Consider the following 23,301-nt stretch of genomic DNA (forward strand, 5'->3'; position numbering starts at 1 on the left):
TATAGAATTGTTCATATTCTTAATTTATTAAAGATTATTAGTACATGTGCATTTCATGTACGAGACTTTGATTTACTAAAGGGTGAGGTCTTTTTGTACAGGTCAACAAACACCAAGTGAGTTGGGTCACCGCATTAATTGTACGATGGAAAATAATCTGTTAATAAAATTCACGTCCAATTATGGATTGATGATACCCTCTTGAGAATGCTTATAGGATTTGAGATTGTGTCAAAACCCTACATGTGGATTTTAATTAATCCGACACATTCAAATAAGTTAAGCGGTAAGATTAAGGAAATATTTAAAGATGTCAATTAAATATTATATGTCAGTGACATATTTAATTGACGGGTATCTGTAACTTAACGTGAGGAATTTATGAACAAGTATAACGAAAGGCTCAGATTTAATTTGAGATAAAACGGGGAGTGCAATTATAATATTTTAGTGGAATATATTATAATTTATGAATTATAATTATGTCAATGGGTTTGGGCAGATAATTAAATTCATAGGAATCCCATGTTTTATTTTTCCTAGTTGGTCCCCACTGTAGCCCAGAAACCCAATACTAGAAGATACAAGAAAACCAAAATGGACCGGAATTAGGAGAGGGAGAGGCTTAGGGGCCGGCCTACCTAGGGAGAAAACCTTAGGTGTGGCCAAACCCTATAAATACACACATAGTGTGTGTTTTGTTAACATAAGTTTTGAGACGCCAGTTGGCCTCTCTACTCTCTAATCGTTTCCACTAGTTTTGGTTTGTATTCTTCAGGTTCTTGGAGAAAAGAGACCACCCTCTCAATCCAAGTTTGGGAATTGGTGCATACGGTGGAAGATCCGAAGGTTTGAGCTTAGTATCAAACTCGCTGACTCCATCCTTCGTTCCTGATTATTAGAGATCAAATCAGAGAGATCTCAAGGTATATAATCTACTTGCAATTAATTGATATATGGTTTATGCTATGGTGATTAGTATTTGATAAGAAATTTTTGAAACTTTTCTAGCTATCGTTTATGTCTATGAGGTCTTTATACGCTTCCGCGAGTTGCATGTTTCCAACATCAAACACATATGGAATCCTGATCCGGCCCACCGGCATTCCAGTAGTCTTGGGAACCTTGAACAGCCCAACGACATTCCACATTTCACATCAATCACAACTAAGAGATATACGGGTCCATACCCGACATCTACCATGCAACTACAATGCATGTCCAACATGGTTATGCAATCGGGTATTTATATATATATATATATATATATATCTAGGATGTATAAATACCCGATTGCATAACCATATATATATATATATATACTACTACTACTACATGATGCATGTTCAAGAGTAATTCATGCTCAATGGAATGTTGAACAAGTAGGGTATGCAATATAATTCAAATCATACAATAAGGATATCACAAAGTGGGGTTGTTCTCCCTTAGATACAATTAAGGCGGGAACCAATTTATAATGAACATTGGGAAAGATAATTATTCTCAATAGGAAGACACATTCAAAGAGAATAACAAAGGGTGGAATTTCCCTACTTCGCACTCCAAAAATTAGCTATGTAAATCAATACTCAACCTTGACTTTTCCCGGCCTCAACCAACCTATTATTCGATAAACCCATCCTCCAATCAATATACAAACAACTTCAATTGCACATATCTAACATAAATTAATCCAATAAATCAAGAACTCATTACCTTCTCTTACCCAAAACTTCCCAAATTCTTGAACTTCACCTACTCAAGCTTGCTACTCCAATCCACAATAGAATCTAGCAATACAACCATAAACAAGTCTAAATCAACCTATTAGATCACTAATTTCATCTAATTTAAAGAATTTCCCCCAAATCTACAAAACCCATGAAACCCTAGAATCTCAAATCACCCAATCTTTAAATACTAGCTTTTAGGTTTAAAAAAGTTACCAAGGTTGTAGAAACAAGTAGAGGGAAGGGATTCAAGCTTCCTTTAGGCCTCAAATGATGTAGGAATCCATGGATTTGAGTTTGGGTTCAAACCTTGAAAGATTAGAACAAAGAGAAGGATTTAAGAATATGTAAGCTAGAGAGAGAAGTTAGGAATCAAGCTTGAAACAACTTGAAAGAGGGTAATCTTACCTTGGTTGATGATCTTAGATTGATTGGAGGGAGGAAATTTGAGAGAAAATGAGGTTTAGGGTTTGTTTAGGGTTTGTTTAGGTCGGGTATTTTGAAAGAAATCGTGAAAAATGGGTGTTTTAAACCCATTTCGGGTGAAAATTTTAAGGAGGTGTCCGGACACCTATGCTAAAAAAATCACCTCTTTCAGTTTCTTCTATATCTGTCCGGACGGCTTTTAAAAACTGTCCGGACGGTTACCCCTGTAGTCAAATTTTTCAGTTTTAAAACCACTCGTACACCCCCCAAATCACTCGGTATTAATTTCTAATGATTTTGTATACATATACATACTCAACACGTGTTTGTCATACCTAATTTCTAAAAGAAATGAAGTTCGGGGTATTACATGACATATCTACTCCAAGGTAAAAATTAACCGCCCAAGAAACTGAATCCTAGAGCTCCAATACCAATTGTTGAAAAATTAGTCCCACTCTCCTCCTTGACAAATAAATCAACACGATAATAGAGAAATTTAAACTGAGAAAAGTAACAATCAACAACACAAGATTTACGTGGAAAACCTCCAAGCCCGAAGGAAAAATCATGACCGTTGTCAAAAGACAACCAAGAGAAAATTCACTATGTAGAAAATTTGTACAACCACAGACTCAATTTTCTCTCACCAAGAAAAACCCAAGAATCGCAAGAGATAAACCACAAAGTTATCACCCTTTGCTCTCTCTCTCTCTCTCGCCTCATGCACAAAACCCTTGTTTTTTCTCAACCAAAAACCCTAGTAAACCACTAGTATTTATAGTAGTATAAAATCTCCTAGTTCAATTCTACCTAGGATTCCCTCCCCAAGAAGTTTTCAATTACAAATATGATTTCCTTCACATTCCTAACTAGAGACTAACTTGGAAAACAAGTTTTGTTGCAACTGAGACTCTTCCATAGCATTAAACACCTAATTTTTGATCAAAATTCCACAGACTTGGCCACTCCTCTTCCTCTGTCATAGCTCACATCGACTCTCTTGGAAATGAAATACCCTCTAAATCTCCCTTCTGCAAGGATTGTGCTATTAGCAAATCCACAACTCTCCCATTTCAATTCCGTACCGCCTATGTCTCCTCTCCATTTTCCATAATTCATAGTGATGTATAGATGTCACCTATTTCTTCATTCACTGGTTATCGATATTATGTTTTGTTTATAGATGAATATTCTAGGTACTCGTGGGTCTATCTGATGCGCTACAAATCGGAAGTATTCAACCGTTTTCAAAACTTTGTTGCCAGGATTAAAAATATTTTCAATGGATCCATCAAAATTGTACAAAGTGACAATGACACATAATATGTTAACCACAAATTTGAACTTTTTTGTACATAACTTGGCATCCAACAACGATTTTCATGCCCTCACACACACAAACAAAATGGCCTAGTTAAACGTAAACATCGCCATATTGCTGACATGACTCGCACTCTCCTCACCACTGCCCATCTTCCTTCTTAATATTGGGCAGATACAGCCCTCACGGCAGTCCACATTATCAACCTTCTCCCCACATCCACCCTCCAATGGAACTCACCTAGCTATTTCCACACCTCCCAAATATTCTCATCTTCGTGTTTTTGGTTGGTCATATTTTCCTCACTTTGGCTCTTATGTCTCAAACAAACTCTCCCCCAGATCAATCGAGTGTGTCTTTTTGGGTTATAGTTCTAAACACAAGGTCTACCGATGTCTTGATCGCTCAACTGGTCGTGTCTATATCTCGCGTCATGTAATTTTTCAAGAAAATTCTTTTCCTTTTTTGAACAAACAGGAACTTGGTGGATCTTCCCACGTCACACTAGAATTCTATCCCTTGACTCCTCCACAGGAAACTCTGTCGAGCCCTGGCCCAACGCCAATCGCGCCTCCATTGCTGAGCTAGCAATCACCACATAACAACAACATGGTATCTGAACGCATACATCTGAATCAACAAGATACACCAACTGTTTCAACATCCCACGATCAGCTAGCTTTACCTAACCAACAACAAGATACACAACCAACTAACTTAGCCTACGAGGTCCATGATGCATCCTCCATAGCCACCATGACACAGCCAGCACACTCCATGCACACCCGATCAAAAGATGAAACAACCAAACTAAAGCAATGGACAAATGGCAGAATTAGGTATCCAATCTCACATGCTCTCATTACCAATATCACTGATATGGAACCTACTTCTTATTCACAGGCATGCAAAGTGTGGATAAACGTCCACATTATCAATTAATTTGTTTAATTAATAATTAAGGATAATATCTAGTTGGATATTAATCAAATTAAGTACTTGATTTTTGAATGGTATTATCCTGAGAGATTTGATAGACTTCTAATCAAATTAGAAGACATCAATTCTTATCCCTTATGAGCCTATAAATAGAGGGTCAGTCCTTTGTATTTCACACACCAAAAATAATATACGTAAACGCTCTCTCTCTCAAACTCCGATCTTCCGCCTACGTGATCAAGGCTAGTTAGGGTGTGAATAGTGGGAGGACTCTGGTAGCGATCCCCGAGTCCAGACGTGTTCGTAGATCCGTGTTAGTCACCGACGTGCCAACGGTAAGCGACGTGGAACTAAGCAGCTCGATCCGTGAATCTGCGCTACAACAGGTATTCTGCTGCATAATGATACATGTGTATTTTTTTTTCCAACATTGATATCGGAGCTGGTTCATTCAGTTCCCGTATTTATGGTTAAATAGGTTTTAATCATCAATTGATTAAATTGATTTTAATCTTATGATTTTGTGTAAATCGTTTTTTTTTATTAATGAAACTTATGTGAACCCTCTTATTTTTATATAATTCTGTTTATATATATATAATTCTGTTTATATACTTCTGTTTATATCTATATATAATTCTGTTTATATATATATATATATATATATATATATAATTCTGTTTATATATATAATTCTGTTTATACATATATATATATAATTCTGTTTATATATATACGTTTTAGTCTTGTTGTTGCATATGTTGCAACAATTGCTATATAAAAAGTAGGGTCTTTTGTGGTCCAATATGGTCTTAAATAAATAAAAAAAAAAGGAGAAAAAGAAAGGGCCGATTATATGTTTTAAAGACTAAATGGGCTTATTTTTTTTGGGTTAACTAAAACTAATGGGCTATATATGAATTATATAGATATATGAAAAATGGGCTTAGTCCTAATTTGGACTTTAAAGTTTATTTGGGCTAAAAAAAAAGATTATGTCTTTATGATAAATCCTAAAAATATGTTTTTTGGACTTACACCCACGTTTTAAGTAAACTTATATTACAAATGTGTTTTCCCATTGTAATTTGATCCATGTTTATTTTTTGATATTTATGTGATATCTTCAATTAATTGATGACTCACATGATTTTATTAATTGTGTGCTTAGTGTTTGTGATTATAAATCATCATTCTTTTTGTATTGTATGATTAATAATTCATTTGTTGAATTATAATGAGGATTTTAATTGTGATTAAATTCATTCGTTGAATTATGATCTGCATATACGTTATGCATTTATTGTGTGGGCAATCTTTGTTAGTGACAAAACGTTATTAGCAATGTCTAGAAAATTCTGTCGAGGAAATGGGTTACTTAATTGTGCGCCGTATTAAACGGAAGGCCCCCTCTTGCCTGGGAACAATCTGGTTGCTAAATTTGTTGGTCCCTAACTTAGAAAGCTCACAAAGTTTTTTTTGGTGCTATGTGCATAATAATCCTCATAATATATCTATTATAAGTTTAGTGCTTATAATAATAAATTTATGTGCAATATTGCTTACCTATTATATTGTTAATATGATGGATCATAAAGATTCGTTCTTTCATTATTGATTGATGAAGTATGAAGGTTAAATGATTTTTCCTTTGATTGTGGGTGATGACTTGAGCATAGCGATTTTTCGATCTCGCATTTTTAGGAAAATTATTTGATTTTTATATTTGAAGTTGATAAATTGTGCCTTATTAAAATCCAACCTTCGTTTACTTTTGTAGTAATGGCCTTGAAAAATGTTATTGCTGACCTTAATAAAGGAGAAAAATTAACTGGATCTGAAAATTATGATGTGTGGAGGAGGAAGATTCAATATCTTCTCAACGAGCAAGAAGTGCTCGAGACCTTGGAGATGGCTATGGTGCCACCCGAAGAAGGTAACACTGCCCAGCACCGTCGTGACAAGGAAGCCTATGATAATTGGGTCAAAAAGGATCGTTGTGCACGGTTCACAATGCTTAGTGCAATGCAAAATGACCTAATTGGTGATTTTGAGGATTGCACTACGGCTCAGGCCATGTGGAATGAGCTCAAAATCAAGTTTGGGCAAACCAATGCCACTAGACTTCGTGCCTTGAACCTCAAATTCAATGAGTATACGTTGCTCCCAAATCACACAATGCCCGAGCATCTTCGTGCAATGAAGGGCATGATTAAGGATTTGAGGAATGCTGGTGTTGAGCTCAGTGATGAGCAACAGGTATTGGCCGTGATCCGTTCCTTGACGGACCCTGAGTGGGCCCACATGAAGCAATTGATGACTCACTCAGAGAATATCAAGACCTTCGATGATATTTCCCGTCACCTTGAGCTAGAAGCCGATTGCAAAGCTACTCCCAACAAACCCAGAAATGGGTATAAGGGAAAAGGAGGAGGGAAAAAGAAGCAATGGAAAGGTCACGGGCCTAAAGGCAAGAAGATTGAGAAGCCAAAGCCCAAGAAGAATGTAGCTAAGATGAAGTGCTACAACTGTGGGCAAAAGGGACACCTGACCAGAAACTGTTCTGAGCCTAAGAAGGTAGTTCCTCAATTGATTTCTGTCAACGTTTGTTCTTATGCATTAGTTGCTAACTCCATTCCTGATTGGATTTTGGATACAGGAGCGAACAAACACATAGTTCGTGACAGACAGGGCTTTGTGGATTTTCACCGAATCCCAACTGGAACTCAGTATGTCTATCTGGGAAATAATGGACAAGTGGAGATTTTGGGATGCGGTTCCTATCAACTTAGATTGTTAGGGGGTCGCAATTTAATCCTACATGATGTTCTGTATTGTCCAACTTTTCGGTGTAACCTTTGCTCTGTGCTAGCTTTATTGCCTTTAGGTTATTCTTTTCATTTTGAGAACAATGTTGTTGACATGTTTTTCGATAATAAATTGTTCTTTAACGGACAACTTGTCAATGGTTTCTTTAAGTTAAATTTGGATTATTATAATGCCGCTTCTTCTTCTTCTGCACTTGTTACTTTCCCTAAAATAGATGGTATGTTATGGCATGCTAGACTTGGCCATATTGGTCAAGAAAGAATGGCTAGATTAGCCAAAGCGGGCCTATTGGGCTCGCTTGAAAAAGTCAATCTCCCTATGTGTGAGAATTGTCTAATGGGAAAGGCATCAAGAAAGCCTTTTGGTAAGGCTCTTAGGGCCTCTCATCCATTGGAGTTAGTCCACTCAGACATCTGTGGGCCTATGAATGTTAAAGCCCGACATGGAGCGTCGTACTTCATAACATTTATAGATGATTATTCACGATTCGGGTATGTGTACCTGCTTACCCATCGACATGAAGCATTAGAATGCTTCAAACACTTTGTTGCGGTAGTCGAAACTCAGCAAGAGAGAAATTTGAAAACTCTCCGAAATGATAGGGGACATGAATATCTGTCCGATTCCTTTAAACTTCTATGTGAAACTAAAGGAATTAGTAGGCAACTTACAATTCCTGGGACACCGCAACAAAATGGTGTAGCGGAACGTCGAAACAGGACTTTGTTGGACATGACTAGGTCAATGATGGCTCAAGCCAATCTCCCAATAAGTTTTTGGGGCGATGCACTGCTTACGGCAGCATACATACTTAATCGTGTTCCAAGTAAGTCTGTGCCTACTACTCCCTATGAACTCTGGAATAAAAGGAAACCAGAGTTAGATCATCTGCGCCCATGGGGCTCAGCAGGATATGTTCACTCTACCTCCCATAAGTATGGGAAGCTTGGCCCAAAGGCTAACAAAAAGGTGTTCATCAGATATCCTGAACACTCAAAAGGGTATGTGATGTATGGTGAACATCCTGATGGGGGTATGACAGAGACAAAATCCAGAGATGTGGAATTTTTAGAGAATAAATTCCCAAGCATTGGTGATATCCGCAAAGAATTAGAATTGTATGAGTTACAGTCTACGGAATCTTCTACTATCTCTGGCGAGGAGAGGGAATTAGAACGTCCTTCTCAGACAATCGCCATAGATAGTGGGAGTGATGAAAACTCCTTGTGGAAAAGTCAACGTGCAAACGTTCCTCGTCGACATTTTGGAGTTGAAGGACATGCGTTGTTATGCTCTCTGTTAGATGTAGATGAGCCAGCTTCATACAAAGAAGCACTTCAATCACCTGCTTGTAATGATTGGTTAGCTGCCATGAACGATGAGATGGAGTCAATGGCAAAGAACCAAGTTTGGGACTTGGTTGACCTTCCACCAGGCCGAAAGGCCATTGGCAATAAGTGGGTCTTAAAAGTAAAAAGGAAGGCCGATGGCTCAATCGACAAGCATAAAGCCCGACTTGTAGCGAAAGGCTATACCCAAATGGAGGGTATAGACTACGAAGAGACTTTTTCTCCTGTGGTGAGATTTGTCTCTATTCGCTCGATCCTAGCACTAGTAGCTCATTTAGATTTGGAGCTACACCAGATGGATGTCAAGACAGCTTTCTTAAATGGGAACCTGGATGAGGAGATCTATATGGATCAACCTTTTGGTTTTGTGGCAGAAGGACAAGAAGGCAAAGTGTGCCGTCTTAAAAAATCCATATATGGTCTCAAACAATCATCTAGACAATGGTATCTCAAGTTCCATGAAGCAATTTTGTTGACAGGCATGGATATGATTGAAGATGACCATTGTGTATATGTCAAAAGGACAGGAGAAGGCTTTTTGATCCTGTCTCTGTACGTAGATGACATTTTACTTGCTGGGAATAATATGGGGATGATTAATGCCATGAAAGATTGGCTATCCTCCGTTTTTGAAATGAAGGATATGGGTGAGGCTAACTATGTGCTTGGCGTCAAGATGATGAGGGATAGATCCAAAAGAATTCTTGGTTTGTCTCAAGAAAATTATATTAAGAAAATTTTGGAGAAGTTCCGCATGCATCAATCAAAGCCCGTTGATACCCCTGTTGAAAAGGGTCGATATTTATCACTTGATCAATGCCCTAAGACAGACGAAGAAAGAAATAGGATGAGCAAGGTTCCCTATGCCAGTGCAGTTGGGAGTCTGATGTACGCTATGTTGTGTACTCGTCCTGACATATGTTTTGCAGTTGGCCTAGTGAGCCGATATCAAAGTAATCCAGGTCTTACCCACTGGGAAGCCGTGAAAAGAATATTTCGTTACCTTCGTGGAACCACAGATCTAATCCTCTGCTATGGTGGAGGAAACCTAAAACTAACTGGATTCAGTGACGCTGATTGGGCCAGTGATAGAGACGAAAGAAAATCCACTTCTGGATATGTGTTTATCCTTGGTGGACGAGCAATATCTTGGTGTAGCAAAAAGCAGAGCTGCATCGCTCTATCAACAATGGAAGCTGAATACGTTGCATGTTCAGCTGCAGTCCAGGAGGCCGTCTGGTTAAGGCGTTTTTTACGACATCTCGAGGCTACCTCTCAGATTGAAAAGCCTGTCGAGATTTTCTCCGATAGCATGGCCGCCTTGGAGTATGCAAAGAATCCCAAGTATCATGGGAAGACAGAGCATATTGATATTCGTTATCATAATATCCGACTTATGGTCAACCAGAAAGAAGTTACCCTTAAACACATTCCCACCAAAGAGATGGTAGCTGACCCATTAACAAAAGCAATAACTAGAGATTTGTTTTCATTTCATGTTAGAACAATGGGTCTACGTAGACTCTAGTTATGTAAAGGGTATTTATTGGATTCTCATTTTTTTTTGTGAAATAAAATGAAGTATTATTCATAATATGTTTATGTTTATTACACCATAAATTTAGGCACAATTTAATGTCACAAGGCTACGATCTCCTTACTCACACGGGGAATAATTCTATCACCTGCGTGGTTGGTAGAAAGAGACAAGAAACCTAGTTGTCACTTAAGTAGTGACATTTGTGGTTTATTTTTGCATAAGTTGCTTAATTTATACGTCGCCTCAGTAAGTCTGAGATGAGACTATTTCTATAGTCGAATGTGTGATTAATCACCACATATAAGCCTTACGAAAGCCGGACAAAATGTATGAGTTGACATTTTAAGTTGGATGATTGTGTAGCATCTATGAAAAATCCGTATGATGTTTAAGCTAGTGACATCCCATCAAGTGGGAGCTTCATCATAGCATGTAATATGTTTTTATATGTGCTAAGTCGACCACTTCAGGAGTGACATGAAAAACACCTTATCTGTCACTGTGTGAGCCTTGAAAATTATTTATACTCTTATGACTTAAGACTATATCATGTAGCTGGAGTTTGAAGTGTTTTCTTAGTTGTGTCATACACGGCCATGAATATTGTTAAGGTCGAATGAGGCACAACTAGAAAATATTAAAACAAAGACGAATTGATATGAGTCATTAAGGAAGATTGTTTGATAACATGCCTTAATAGTACAAATCCATAGCCCGGGCGATCACAAATTGTTTTAGCAACAAAGTGATCATGGATGAGTATTTGTACCTGTGTGGAAATCAAGCACTGTTCAGAGATTATTCTCAAAAGGTGTTGAGAGTGTTTGGTTTGGTGTGGTCAAACTGTCTAGAGCATAGACGAACTATATCTATATGATATGTTACACTAGTTAGGTGATAACTTAGTGTAACTGTTCAACCGAGTGTTGAATCTTCTTCGTCTGGTCGCACGCCCTACTGCCTGTACAACGTTTGAGAAAGAGTCCTATGTGGACGAGTGGGAGATGTGGATAAACGTCCACATTATCAATTAATTTGTTTAATTAATAATTAAGGATAATATCTAGTTGGATATTAATCAAATTAAGTATTTGATTTTTGAATGGTATTATCCTGAGAGATTTGATAGACTTCTAATCAAATTAGAAGACATCAATTCTTATCCCTTATGAGCCTATAAATAGAGGGTCAGTCCTTTGTATTTCACACACCAAAAATAATATACGTAAACGCTCTCTCTCTCAAACTCCGATCTTCCGCCTACGTGATCAAGGCTAGTTAGGGTGTGAATAGTGGGAGGACTCTGGTAGCGATCCCCGAGTCCAGACGTGTTCGTAGATCCGTGTTAGTCACCGATGTGCCAACGGTAAGCGAGGTGGAATTAATTGTGCATCTTTTTACATGTAATCTTGCTTTGTTTAGAGTAGTTTTGGAATTAATTCTGCCTAAAGAGTTGTTATTTGCTTATTTCAGGTGTTGGGGCATATATGGATAGAAAAGGATGAAATTTGGAGTCAGAGAGGAAATCAGATCGATCGGCCCATAGTCGAATCGATCGGACAACCTTGAAACTGGACATGGCTCGAGAGAAATTCCGATCGATCAGTGTCTAAGTTCGATCGATCGGCCAGTCCCAAATCACGATTTTGAAGATTTCTACATGCCCGATCTTACCCTTAAATCAAGTGGGTCCAATTCAAAACGACACAGACTTGTTAGAGAAACGACTTGAGGGTTTTTGGGAGTATAAAAGCAGAGATTTTTAGGGTTTTAGCAATTTTTGGACTTTGGAAGCAAAATCAAGGGTTTTGGAGACGAGTCTACAGCAGCCATTGAAGCTTGAGCAAGGGGATCCACGGGTTTCTCTTTATTTCTTCCTTATTCTTGTATTTAATGACTACTATTTTGGATCTTGATTTGTATTCCTTGGTTATGAGGAACTAATCCTCTAACTAGGGGTCCTAATGGAACCCCTCTTTGAAGATTGAATGAAATTGGTTTATTATTCTTGATTCTCTCTTTGTATTGTTGATTCTCTATGGATGTGCTTATTGCTTTCAAATGCTTGATCACCATTTGGATGATTTCAAGCCTAGGTTAAGACCGGAAGGATATGCCTAGGGTTGCAAGAGTCCATAGAGAACATAGGTTGCATGAACCATAGGAATATAGGTTTATGACTTATGCAATCGTTACATGATTTTCATTGTTCTTAACGGGTTTTGAATTTATTAATCTGAGTGTTAGGAATAACAGGGATTTATATTGAAAACACTTTTGGTGTATCTAGGAATAGAACATTGAATAGGTTAGGAAATCGATTGTCAACAATTAAATTGAGAATTGCGAATTAATGAATCAATGGAGTTCAATTGGATAAGAGGTGGTGATATTAGGAACCCTAGTGTTTACTTCTCCTGAAAACTTAATTTCTTGTTTGTTGTTTGGTTAATTACCCAATTTGTCATTTATTTAGTGATCTTTTAATTACTTGTTTAGCATTAGATAACATACAACCCATAATTCGCATTTCCATTTTAATGTGATAATTACTTGGATTGACATTGAATTGAAATTTGCCAATATATCTTCGTGGGAATGATACTCTGTTCACTCTTTATTACTTGTGCGACTTGTACGCTTGCGAATATTTCACATCAAGTTTTTGGCGCCGTTGCCGGGGATTGAGGCAATTCTATTTTTGTGTCAATTTAGGTTATTTTTGTGCTAATTTGGTTTTTAATTTTCTGTAGAAATTCTTTCTCTTGTATGAGCTTAGGAAGACGTGCTCTTAGCTCGAATTTGATTGGTTTGGATCCGGAGATGAGAGGACTTTTCGTATACTCAGACGGGAGCAAAATAATAACCCAGTTGAAGGCATGTGAGACAATTTGGATGGAAGGAATGGTGCGGGGCCCATTGGTGGCAATGGTTTGAATGAGAGAATTGATAATGGTGGAGGTGCTAATAATGCGAATGGTGGAAATGGAGTTAATGAGGTAGATGGGCCACCAAGGCAATTTGACCCTCATTCTTTGGAGGAGTGCGCTCGACCGACTAGGGATACCACTCCTTCTAGTATCCGGTATTCACCTATCAACTCCAGTCACTTTGAGATCAAGCCGGCTATTATCACCATGATTTCCAACTCCGTTGTATTCTATGGTTTTCCTCACGAAGAGCCAACTGTGCACATTTCTTCATTCTTGCATATTTGCGCTACATTTGATATTCATGGTGCTTCACGTGATGCAATTCTATTGAGGTTATTTCCATTCTCTTTGAGGGATAAAGCCAAAGCATGGTTGATGTCACTTCCCCCCAACTCCATCACTACATGGGAGGAGCTCTCGGAGCAATTTCTATCTAAATTTTTCCCTCCGGCGAAAGCGGTTCAAATCCGGAATGATATCATGACTTTTTCCCAATTTGATCTTGAATCTTTCCATGAAGCTTGGGAACAGTTTAAAGCTATCTTGAGGAGTTGTCCTAATCATGGACTTGCGGAATGGATTGTTTATCAAGCCTTTTATTCCGGATTGAGTATGTCGACGAGGCAAATGTTAGATGTAGCCGTGGGTGATTCTTTTATGACTAAATCTCAAGAGGAGGCCCGAACTTTGCTTGAGAAGGTTGCCAAGACAAATACTTCTTGGCCTACGGAGAGGCTACCACAGAGGCAAGGCAATCCAAGAGATGCCGACGTGATGACCGCCTTGGCCGCTATGGCTAAAAAGATTGATGCTTTAACGATGAATTATCCTCAAGGAGTGCATGCGGTTCAAGGAATGCCTATAGTGTCTTGTGATTTTTGTGGTGCTAGCCATCAAATCAGAGAATGCTTGATTACTAATGCATCATCTTCTCAAAGCGAGCAAGCTAATGCTATTGGAGGTGGGCACTACAATTGGCCAAGAAATGATCCATACTCAAACTTCTACAATCCAGGGTTTAGGAATCATCCCAACTTTTCTTGGAGCAATAATCAGAATGTGCAAAACCCTCCTCCTTAACAAATTCAGCCCCAAGAGAAGAAGAGGGATATTGATGAAATGTTTGCCAAGATGGCCGGGAGTATAGAGGCATTAGCCAATAACACAAACAACTTCATTAGCAAGACCGATGCCGCATTACAAACTCAAGCATCATTGGTTCAGAATCAAGGGGCTTCCATTAGAAATCTTGAGATATAAGTGGGGCAACTAGCTAATGCTTTATCATCTAGAGAAAAAGGGGGACTCCCTAGCCAAATGGAAGTGAATCCGAAAGGGAAAGATCACTGTTATGCTACTACTCTTCGAAATGGGAATCTAGTGAAAACTGCTGCAGATCTAGATGCTTAAAAAGAGAAAAAACTAAAAAATACAGAATTGAAGGAAAACGCAGCTGAGAAGTCACAGAGAGAAATTCTGATCGATCGGCCATCATCCCCGATCGATCGGACCCCCATTTCAACTGAAACTAAAATGGAGACAGAGTCGAATTCTGATCGATCAATCCAATTACTGATCGATCCGACCACAACAGACCAAGTTGAAAATTCTGAAAAGTTGCAGAAGAGCAGGAATGTGCAACCCCGGTATGCAGTTGAGTTGGATTGGCCTGATAGTTCACTGCCAGCACCTCCAGTTAAGGCATATGTACCTCCAATTCCCTTCCCACAAAGGTTGAAAAACACCAAGAAGGAATATCAATTCTCAAAATTTCTTGAGGTGTTCAAGAAGTTGCAGATAAACATACCTTTTGCAGAGGCTTTGGAGCAAATGCCTAGTTACGCAAAGTTTATGAAGGAAATTCTTTCTAAGAAACGGAGGATAAACGACTATGAGAGTGTCCAATTGACAGAAAAGTGCAGCGCGATAGTGCAACAAAAACTTCCAATTAAAAAGAAAGATCCGGGAAGTTTCACCATTCCTTGCACCATTGGTAGCACGTTGATTGAAAGGGCGCCATGTGATTTGGGAGCGAGTATTAATTTAATGCCACTATCAATAGGCAAGCTCATTGGTTTGCATGAAATCAGTCCCACTACAATGTCTCTTGTCATGGTGGATCGATCTATTAAATATCCCCGTGGTCATTGAGGATGTCCTTGTCAAGGTAGATAAATTGGTTTTTCTAGTGGATTTTATGATTCTTGATATGGAGGAGGATTCTAATACTCCAATTATTTTGGGGAGACAATTCTTGCGTACGAAGAGAACTCTCATTGATGTGGAAAAAGGGACTTTGTTGTTGAGAATTGCAGATGAACAAGTCACATTCAAAGTGTTTGAAACCATCAAATACCCGGAAGATGGAGAATCTTGTTTTCGCATAGACACGGTGGATCATATCTTGACTCACTCTTGACTCACACTTATGCCATAACTTCTTGCCAAGACCCTCTTGAGACCTGTTTGGTGAATGAGGATGCTTTAGAGTGTGGTGACGAGAATGTGGTGGAGTTCATGCATTGCTTAGAATCTATGAAAGAGTCTAAATCGAGAAGGTTCCAAAAATTTGAACCTCTTGGAGTCTTGCCTTCTAGACCACAACCAAGTATTGTGGAAGCTCCTACACTTACATTGAAACCTCTCCCTTCCCACCTTCAATATGCTTACCTGGGAAATTCTAATACTTCGTCGATTATTATTTCTTCAAATTTGAATCGGAGGAAGAGGACAAGCTCTTAAGAGTGTTGAGAGAGCACAAAATGGCTTTGGGGTGGACAATAGCGGATATTCGGGAATTAATGGAGGAGAACTACATGTCTTCGGTGGAACATCAACGCCGATTAAATCCCAAAATGAAAGATGTGGTGAAAGATGAAATTTTAAAACTTCTTGATGCGGGAATTATTTACCCCATTTTGGATAGTTCTTGGGTAAGTCTGGTGCAAGTTGTCCCCAAAAAGGGTGGAATCACGGTGGTGAAAAAAGAGAAGAATGAATTGATTCCCACCCGGACTACTACCGGTTGGAGAGTTTGCATTGACAATAGGAAGCTCAACAATGCCACTAGGAAGGATCACTTTCCTTTGCCTTTTATTGATCAAATGCTAGAGAGGCTTGCGGGGCACTCTTATTATTGCTTCTTGGATGGTTATTCGGGGTACAATCAAATCCCCATTGCTCCGGAGGACCAAGAAAAGACTACCTTCACTTGTCCTTTTGGCACTTTTGCTTATAAAAGGATGTCATTCGGCTTATGCAATGCACCGACAACTTTTCAAAGGTGTATGATGAGTATTTTCAGTGATATGGTGGAGCGCACAATTGAGGTATTTATGGATGACTTTTCTGTTTTTGTTCATCATTTTATTCTTGTTTGAAAAATTTATCCATGGTGCTTCAAAGATGTGAAGAAACCAATCTAGTACTTAATTGGGAGAAATATCATTTCATGGTGCAAGAAGGGATAGTCTTGGGGCACCGAATTTCACAAAAGGGCACTGAAGTGGATAGAGCTAAAATTGAGACTATTGAGAAACTTCCTCCACCAACTTCGGTTAAAGAGGTGAGAAGTTTCTTGGGGTATGCGGGTTTCTATAGGCGATTCATCAAGGATTTTTCTAAAATCACAAAGCCTTTGTGTTACACCGATCATGCAGCCTTGCGTTATTTATTGACGAAAAAGGAAGCCAAGCCAAGGTTGATTCGATGGATTCTTCTTTTACAAGAATTTGACTTGGAAATTCGGGACAAAAAGGGATCCGAGAATGTAGTGGCAGACCATTTGTCTAGATTATTGGAAGGCCGGAAAGAAGCCAATATTCCTATCAAAGAAACATTCCCGGATGAACAATTGTTTGCTATTCATTTCTCTCCAACTCCTTGGTATGCTGATTTTGTAAACTTTTTGGCCAAGGAGATTCTTCCTCCGGACTTATCTCATCATCAACGAAAGAGATTCCTTCATCTTGTTCGTTTTATTATTGGGAAGAACCTTTCTTGTGGAAGCAATGTGCGGACCATGTTATTCGGAGGTGTGTTCCGGAGGAAGAGATGGTTAGTATCTTGAGACATTGTCACTCATTTCCATGTGGTGGTTATTTTGGGGGTAACAAGACCGTAGCCAAAGTCTTGCAATCTGGGTTCTATTGGCCTACTTTGTTTAAGGATGCCCATTCATTTGTTCTTGCATGTGATGAATGTCAACGCACGGGGAACATTTCAAATAGAAATCAAACGCCCTTAACCAATATCCTTAAGGTGGAGCTTTTTGATGTGTGGGGCATAGATTTTATGGGGCTATTCCCTAAATCCTTGGGGAATCACTACATCCTTGTGACGGTTGACTATGTTTCCAAATGGGTGGAGGCCATGGCGTTACCTACCAATGATTCAAAAGCGGTTTTGAAGTTTTTGAAGAAGAATATTTTTACAAGATTTGGCACCCCGAGGGCAATTATTAGTGATGGGGGTACCCATTTTTACAACAGACAATTTAATTCTTTGCTTTCCAAATATGGCATCACTCACAAGTTGGCAACTCCTTATCATCCTCAAACAAGTGGCCAAGTGGAGGTTTCTAATAGCGAGTTGAAGAAAATTCTTGAAAAAACGGTGAATGCCTCAAGGAAGGATTGGTCTTTGAAGCTAGATGATGCCTTGTGGGCTTACCAAACAGCTTTTAAAACTCCTATTGGTATGTCACCTTTCCGTTTGGTATATGGGAAAGCTTGTCACCTCCAAGTTGAATTGGAGCACAAAGCCTTTTGGGCTATTAAATTTCTGAATTTTGACATGGCTAGTGCGGGAGAGCAACGTGTTTTGCAATTGAATGAGCTAGATGAAATCCGCCTTGATGCTTATGATAATGCAAAAATTTATAAGGAGCGGACCAAGAAATGGCATGATAGTCATATTGTTTGGAAGAAGTTCAAGGTGGGGCAACAAATGTTGTTATTCAATTCAAGACTCCGTCTATTTTCGGGCAAGCTCAAATCAAGATGGTCGGGTCCTTTTCTTGTTACCGCGGTGTTCCCTCACGGAGCCGTTGAGATTAAGCATGGAGCAATGGGGACTTCATTCAAGGTGAACAGGCAGAGATTGCCTACTATGAAGCTGAATTTTCTGGAAGAAAGGTCACTCTTCGTCTCCAAGATCCACAACAATGAGCCACAAAAGTCAGGCCATCGACAATAAACTAGGCGCTTGTTGGGAGGCAACCCAACTGGGGTAACTTCGTTCCCTACTTTCTTTTAAATTGCTTTAATTTTATGTACATATATGTTTTGAGTGTTCTGAACACTGCCTGGGTTGGTTGTGAAGTGTTTTGGTGCAAGATATGCAGTTATGCGAAAATGAGACAAAACCCAATTCCGATTGATCGGGCTTGGTGTCCGATCGATCGGACCAGGTAAGTCAAAAATGACCCGAGAGCACATCTGATCTATCGGATTTACAAACTGATCGATTAGACGCATGGGCCAGGGTTTTCAAAAGAACCCCAGCCCGCGCGACACACACACCCCACTTCTTTTCTTCTTCTTCTTCTTATTCTCTTCTCTCACGGCACCTAGTCCTCCCTCACCCATTTTCTGCACTTTTCCTTCAATTCTCCCTGCACTCAGCCATCTCGTCATTTCGATTAGCATACACCTCAGGTATGATACCTTTACTCTTCTTGGATTTTTAATTTTGAGTTTTCTGCTGCCTTGTTTGCAATGTTTGGAATGTGGATGGTGTGGGCTGACAAATTCTTACATATAAGGGTGTGGATTCCTATTTGGAGCCCATGGAGTTCAATTTCTCCAAAATACAGAGGGGACCATGGCAGTTTTTAGAGTCTCTTTGAGCTTTGATTAAGTGCGCACACCAAGTGCTCGATGAAATGCCGAAACCAAGCTTGAGTGCTTTGAACTTTCACGTTATATTTTTATTGTGCTCTGTTTACTTGTGTGATCGTTTTGTCATCTACCTGAGTTGTTATCTCCTTGTTCCCATATGCCAAGTATCCAATTCATCAAGTATGCGCCCAACATTTTTGATACAATGCCTCACCCAACCTTCTTGGTTTGAAATTGCAATTTCACGCACCATTCTTTGTATGCTCACATCCATATTTCCATTTGATATATATATATATATATCTCATGTTGAGGTGTGTATTGCGTGAATTTGTGCTAATTTGCCCATTTTTGAATTTTGCGCAAAAATGCTATTGCGCGAGGTATAGGGCTGGGTTATGTGCTGGAACTCTAAGTGATTTGGGTGTTTGTGGGGTCTTGCTTTTCAATTGTTGGTGGATGCTATGCCAATGCTAAATGTGTCGGAACTTGCTGTATTTGCTTTCTCTACATTTTTGTGTTATGCTCTCAATTATCTTCAATTTTTGCAAAATGGGATGACGCAAGGCAGCTGAGGCTTCTGGCTCGACTACACCACCACCTTCACCCAAGAGAGCGTGTGGCACTAAAAAGAAAACTGTGGCACCTCCGCGGCCACAGCCTTCTGAGGATAACTTTGCTTCATCCTGCATTGAGAGTGATTGGAGGATACACTTTGACATAATGAACCAGCCGCTGAATGCCTGGGCTAAAGACTATTTATGTCGTGCCCGGTTAAATTTTCTGTGGAACTATCAATATTTCATGCTTGATGTTTACTCAACCTTAATCCGTGCTTTCTACCTTACTATGCACGCGATTGATCTAGTTGCAGGCGAGGACGGTCCTGCCCGCTATAGTGTGAGGGTGCCAAAGGTCGACAGTGGAGCAGTTTCCTATAGTTTCACCACTGTATATATATGTGCTGCTCTCGGCTATCCAGCTGCTTACTCTAAGGATCTTCTCGTAGGCCCTCCAGTAGAGGTAGACCACACCACTATGTTCCACACTTTGGTACCAGATCCGGCGGTCCGTTAGAAGAATAGGCATACGGTAACTCAAGGCTCTATTCCTTCTCGCCTTTGGGTTATTGACAGCATGGTGAAGAAGAATTTATGGCCACATGGCCATAAATCTGAGAGGCGCGGCCCCGCTTTGAAGTTACTTTACTACTTCCACCAGGAGTGTTGGTTTCATGTGGGAGCCTACTTTGTACGAGCCATGCTGCAGTGTGCGGCGAAGCTACGTGAGGGGAAGAAGCTGCGGTTATTCTTTCCGTGATTGATCACTCATCTACCCCGCCATTTGGGCCACCAGCTACCAGAGACCGCTGATGCTGATAATCTTGTTTATGATCTTTCTCGAACTGACTGGAATCTGAGAACCGGTCATCTCCCTCCAACTGATGATACTGATGCTGAGCCGGTAGATCCCAGTGCTCCGTCTAGTTCTGCTGATCCCCCTCCTGCTCATCCTATTGAGGAGCGGTCGGATGCCATTGAGTTGTGTCAGATGGAGACCAGTGACCAGCTAGCTGCTATTCGTGCTCAGCAGTCTAAGATGATAGATTGGCTGCACCTGCACCTGCATATGCTACTGTTGAGCCTACCATTGCTCCTCTTCCATCTAGGCAACGTTCTATTTAAGATCACCCAGGTTGTTTTGTTCCGCTCTTCCCTACTTTGTATTTACAGTTTGAAACACTGAAGACAGTGTTCACATCTAGTGTGGGGGTGGGAAGGAAACTTTTCCTTTTATTGTGTTTTCCTTTTATTTTTCCTTTCTTTTGGAACTCTTGAATTTTATGGTAGTGTAATTTTTTTTCCTTTTAAAATTTTAGTGTTGCTTTCCCCTTTCTATGATGCTTACTATTGATGTGTTCATTGCTGAGATGAATTGATAAATTGTGGCTTAGAAATTGATGTTGTTGTTCAAATTAAACTTGTGACCAAAGGATCAAATTGAAAACCTTTCGGTAGTTGCACATCTACTACTTAGCAAATTGTGGAGACTTGAACCAATGTGAGTTTTTGAGCCATTCGTTTCTCAATAAGTGATGAAAATCAACTCTATTGTTTTTGTTCCGCTCACTATAATATTTGTTTGATCTCATTATCCTTCATTTTGGTTACTTGCCAAGTATTCATTACATGACATTACATCCTAATCACGTTCTTGTGGGAAATTCAATAGTGTTCTTGAAAGATGAGAGTAAGGCCATTTTTTTTGGATCGATAAATACCTTTCACACCCCCTTTTTTTTTACATGTTATCCATTGCACTCTTATTTGAAGCCAAACACTAACCTTTTTCCTTCTTATTATTATTGTGGAGAAAGAGTTATTTATCTTAAAATGAGGAGTGGGAATGGTATATGCTGAAATTATTGGACATTGAGGGAGTGTGGATGCATGTTGTGGTTCTCTTTTGGAAGAAATTTGGGGTGTTGATCGGTGGGAAATTGGAAATATTGTAAAAAGGAGCATGCAATTGTTCTAGATCTCAAAAAAAAAATCTGATGAGAATGAAATAAAAGTGCATTTACATTTGGTCTTACATTGTACATTTGATTGTGAAGAAAAGGGAATGATGGAGGAATGAAAAGATAGTGAAATAGTGGGAAATTTTGAATGATATTCTTATATATAATGTTTCTCCACTTATTCAAAATTGTGTACCCTTTGCCCTTCTCATCTAACCTTCACCCTACATTACAAGCTTAAAAAGTCCTACTTGATCTTGAGAATACCTTGGATTTGAACACTAGTTTATGAATAAGGATGTAGGTCAATTGCTTGGTTAAGTGACATCCATTCATGAGATCATTTAATTTGTTTCTTAAGCTTCCATTGAATTATTGCATGCGGGAATGCTGATTTCTTGTTTACATTATTCTGCCCACATGCATTTGAGAGAAACACTTAGCCACTTCAGTGCGATTTTGCTTGTGAGTGAATATCTGTGAGGCTTGAAGTTGAAGCTAAGAGCTTTGTAATGTGCTGTGTTTTTTGTTTGAGTTTGATATATGATCCTAAGGCTACTTGACATTTTATAAAAGATTACTGAACTACAGCTATGTTGACATTTCTCTTTTGTCTTTGAACTACTTTCAGTCCTAAGATTGTGGGAAAGTTGTAGATTTTCTTTATTCTTAATTCTAGAATTACTCGAGGACGAGCAAAGATTAAGTGTGGGGTTGTTTGATGTGTCAATTATATGCATATAATTGTACATCTTTTTACATGTAATCTTGCTTTGTTTAGAGTAGTTTTGGAATTAATTCTGCCTAAAGAGTTGTTATTTGCTTATTTCAGGTGTTGGGGCATAAATGGATAGAAAATGATGAAATTTGGAGTCAGAGAGGAAATCAGATCGATCGGCCCATAGTCCGATCGATCGGACAACCTTGAAGCTGGAAATGGCCAGAGAGAAATTCCGATCGATCGGTGTCCAAGTCCGATTGATCGGCTAGTCCCAAATCGTGATTCTGAAGATTTCTACATGCCCGATCTTACCCTCAAATCAAGTGGGTTCAATTCAAAACGACACAGACTTGTTAGAAAAACGACTTGAGGGTTTTTGAGAGTATAAAAGCAGAGATTTTTAGGGTTTTAGCAACTTTTGGACTTTGGAAGCAAAATCAAGGGTTTTGGAGACGAGTCTACAGCAGCCATTGAAGCTTGAGTAAGGGGATCCAGGGGTTTCTCTTTATTTCTTCCTTGTTCTTGTATTTAATGACTGCTATTTTGGATCTTGATTTGTATTTCTTGGTTATGAGGAACTAATCCTCTAACTAGGGGTCCTAATGGAACCCCTCTTTGAAGATTGAATGAAATTGGTTTATTATTCTTGATTCTCTCTTTGTATTGTTGATTCTTTGTGGATGTGCTTATTGCTTTCAAATGCTTGATCACCATTTGGATGATTTTGAGCCTAGGTTAAGACCAGGATATGCCTAGGGTTGCAAGAGTCCATAGAGAACATAGGTTGCATGAACTATAGGAATATAGGTTTATGACTTATGCAATCGTTACATGATTTCCATTGCTCTTAACGGGTTTTCAATATATTAATCCGAGTGTTAGGAATAACAGTGATTTATATTGAAAACACTTTTGGTGTATCTAGGAATAGAACATTGAATAGGTTGGGAAATCGATTGTCAACAATTAAATTGAGAATTGGGAATTAATGAATCAATGGAGTTCAATTGGATAAGAGGTGGTGATATTAGGAACCCTAGTGTTTACTTCTCTTGAAAACTTAATTTCTTGTTTGTTGTTTGGTTAATTACCCAATTTGTCATTTATTTAGTGATCTTTTAATTACTTGTTTAGCATTAGATAAAATAC

The 23,301-nt window shown here is 39.0% G+C and overlaps 1 pseudogene; it reads left to right on the top strand.

Moving 5' to 3' along the window:
* Positions 1 to 15,871: 15,871 nt before the first annotated feature.
* On the top strand, positions 15,872 to 18,266 carry LOC119996963 (annotated as a pseudogene).
* Positions 18,267 to 23,301: the final 5,035 nt, after the last annotated feature.

This window comes from Tripterygium wilfordii, chromosome 4, assembly GCF_013401445.1.
Source record: "Tripterygium wilfordii isolate XIE 37 chromosome 4, ASM1340144v1, whole genome shotgun sequence".
Lineage (NCBI taxonomy): Eukaryota > Viridiplantae > Streptophyta > Magnoliopsida > Celastrales > Celastraceae > Tripterygium > Tripterygium wilfordii.